Raw genomic sequence first — 3,844 nt, 5'->3', positions numbered from 1 at the left:
GAAGCATTCTAGGGTTATCCGAAAGCTCTTTATATTCGGGCATTCCTTAATAGCTTGGACATAGCTTGGACATAGCTGGGACATAGCATAGATAGTGTGGTTAGCGTGGAGAACAGTTGAAGCATTGGAGGATTCGGGAAATTCTGAAGAAGGGGAGCTTGCTCTGCGGGTTATCTGAGGATAAGCGAGTTAGCATCAGAATTCGGGTAGATTCTTGTGATTTCATTTATGCTACTTCTGCATCTTGCTTTCCCCTGTCTTCTTCATGTTTTCCATATGTCTTCATTATGCATTTTCAATTTGGGCAATTAAAATTTATTTGAGGTTTCTATATGCTTAGATTTGAAAATGATACGGGCTAGGGTTGCAATTCATGAAACCCATTAAAAATTACTTATTAGAAACTTTGAAAACCAAGTTTCATAGAGAAATTATGGAAAAGAAAGCTTGTATTTATAAATTATCATTTATATATATTCTGTGATATCTATAGTTTTGTATATTATATATATATATACATACATATATATATATATATATGCATATACACTTATATATATATATATATATATATATATATATATATATATATATATATATATATATATATATATATATATATATATATACATACATACATATGTATATATATTATATATATATATTCATATATGATTAAAGTCAAAATTTAGTAAACATTTTTTGGAAAACGTTAAACATTGTGTACATACAAAATCGCACCGCGCGGGCGGAAAACGATTATAAAAAAAAATGTTTGAATTGATATTGATTTCTGACAGATGTCGTATCACCGCGGGTACGCAGAGGACCTGCCATCGCAGGGTCTGCGATGACAGGGGTACTCTGTACCCGCTGTCCGCTGTTGGCAGACCTGCGATAGTAGGTACCTTGGTACCGCGCGACATCAAAGGTTTGCCAAGCATTTCGATTTCGATTTTTTTTTATAAACATTGCATGAAATCGGATATCAATATTTTGACTTTTTATGTAATTCAGTTTTTATTATCATATATGTATATATGTATTTATATATATATATAATTATATATATATATATATAGGTATATATGTATATATGTAATTTATAACAAGTAATAAAAGATGTGAGTTGGTAGAATTTTTAATAATTAGTTTAATTAAACATTAGTTTTAATTAAGATTAATTATTAGCATATTCATAATCGAAGTTTTTGATTATTGGAAATGTTATTTTCTCAAATAAGGTTTTTTTTTATAAATAAAGTATCAATTAGAAAATTTAATCTAATGAAGAAACTTTTATCTATCAAGTAAATGAATGAGTTAGGTAAAACGTGAAATTTCTCCTCTTGATATTATTTTGGGAAAAGGTATACTGTGACTTTGCATATGAATTCAAATTTGAAAATTTGGCAAAACCAAAACATGTGTTTACATTGTGTATTTATTATGCTTATGTTATGGGTTTTGGGTTGACTAGTGTTGACCAGTATAGGACGTCTACCAGAGGCTTGGGGGTTATGTGAATGTGATGTCATGATGATGTTGTAATCTCGATTTTTATAAACCCAACCATGATTATGTGATGGATGCTCTATGTATTGGTTGAGAATATTGGTTGTTATAGTTGAGATTTTTATGTATGAGATCCTTGACTTAACCATTATTTTTGGTCATCGATCAGTTATCCTTGGATTATTTTCTAGTCGCCATGATGGGACTATAATGTGGATTTATTCTTGATGATGTCATGTTGTGACATGTTTGACTCAACCATTTTGGGGTCTTCGATCAGTATGATTTTGAGATATTCATGATTGCTTGTTGAGAACCAATGGATATGGTGATCTTTATGAGATATATTTTGGTTATTAAGAACCAATGGATATTTTGATTATCAGTGATGCTTCAGTTGCCAATAGAGAGCTGTTGTGATCATGATTTTCTATGGATGTTTGCTCATGGTGATTTGATGCTTTTATGCATATTTGATGATTTTATCATGATGATTCTTATTGTGGATATTTAATGATTTTGTGGACTTTCTTAATGAATTATGATACCATGAGCATTAGGGTAGGATATCTGCATGTAGTATCAGGAAGTGGCTTGCAATGGGGGTCGGGGCCCTAAGAGGCTGCTAGGATAACTCATTGTAAGTTGGTTCAATAAGTGATAACATTCACACTTAATACTAACTGAATGAACCTAAAAAGATAAGAGTTTTGGTTCTCGCCCATGCCTTGAGTGCTTGAATAGGCTAGGATGGGAGTAGAGAGAACGCATGGTTGCGACCTTGCATTCCATAGTATGCCTTGTCAGTATGAAAGGATACTAGTGGCCGCATGAGATCTGTATGGACCCATGGAGTTTAGCTAACTGCCAGGGTAACTTGTATGAGGTAAATGCGATGACACTTTCCCACTTGCATAGTAGGTTCCTACATGTCATTGTGTGCCTCTAGGAATTAGATGTCTGTTTTGTGATTGGAACCTTTGAGTTAGTATACTTTTAGGATTCTTGGACCTTAGAGTCGTGTGCTATGTGGTTTTGATAGCCTGTTTGGGACTTGAGATTATCTCCTCAGCATGGTGGGAGTGGACCACTTAGGTACCACGCGGTCGGGTGGTAGTGTATTTTCCACTCTTATCATTTGAGATTCATTGAGACATTGTGGTTGATGCGTCCTTCGTGATGGTGGATATGTATCCTTTCATTGATGATTAGCATATGTTAGATGATGATATCTTATGCTTTACTTTTCATGTTAGTATGATGTTTTAGGAGTGACATTCCTACTATGATAATACCGATGATCTCTTCAGTGCTTGGAATGTTACGCACGGAGGGATGGCTAGGATCCACGATGGTCTAATGATGCTATTAACGGTTGGGAGGAACCGTGCACTTAGTTTATTTTGTAGATCTTTATGATGGATGTATATGACTTTTATGATGATGTATCATGAGTATCATGCTATTATCTTTACCTTGATGTATCATGGATTAGAATAGGATGATGTATCTTATTCTACATATGTATATACTTTTAAGCCTTCATACCCTGTGACATGTATAGTGGATGAATGAGTAGTTGGATATGTAATAATTGAACATTGGACTTATGATTTTTATTCCATGTGGATGTTGTAATCATGTATGTAATTCACGTTAAGGGATCTTAAAGAATGTAATCTGTTGTATATGTTATGTTTACTCTTTAGATGGACATTGCTATTGCTTTCGTTATTACGAATAAGTTATATGTGGTATTTACTTTCATGGAAAAAAAAAAAATGTTACCAAACTTAGTGAAAATTCTAAGTTAATTCTTTGATCCCTTGGCGGGGCATTACAAAAATCCTTACTCATGCCAACCTAGAAAGTATGCTTATGTTTGTGGAGGAAAATCAGCAAGCATTCACTTGGGACTAAACAAATTTTAAAGGACTTGACCCAAAGCTTTGTACTCGTAGAATTTACATTACACCAGTGTGAAAACATATAAAATAACCCTAAAGAAGAGTCAATCTAGCATTGTGAGATATAGTGAAAATTAAATTAAAAAATGTTTGAGCGTTGAGTTCATCTATCCTATTTCTGATAGTTAGTGGGTCTTACCTTTGGTAATAGTGCCTAAGAAAGGATTTAAATGGAGTGTATGTATTGATTATAGGAAACTTAATAGAACCAAAAAATATATTACTTTCCCTTACGTCTCATTCATCAAGTTCTTGACAATTTTGCTGGGAAGAAGTATTTTTCTTTCCTAGATGGATGCAGTGGGTATGACCAAATTCAAATAGCACTAGAGGATTAGGAAAAGATAACTTTTACCTACCCT

The sequence above is a fragment of the Cupressus sempervirens genome, chromosome 9, assembly GCF_028749045.1.
Source record: "Cupressus sempervirens isolate cs-2001-9-10 chromosome 9, ASM2874904v1, whole genome shotgun sequence".
NCBI lineage: Eukaryota > Viridiplantae > Streptophyta > Pinopsida > Cupressales > Cupressaceae > Cupressus > Cupressus sempervirens.
This window is presented reverse-complemented; position numbering follows the sequence as displayed.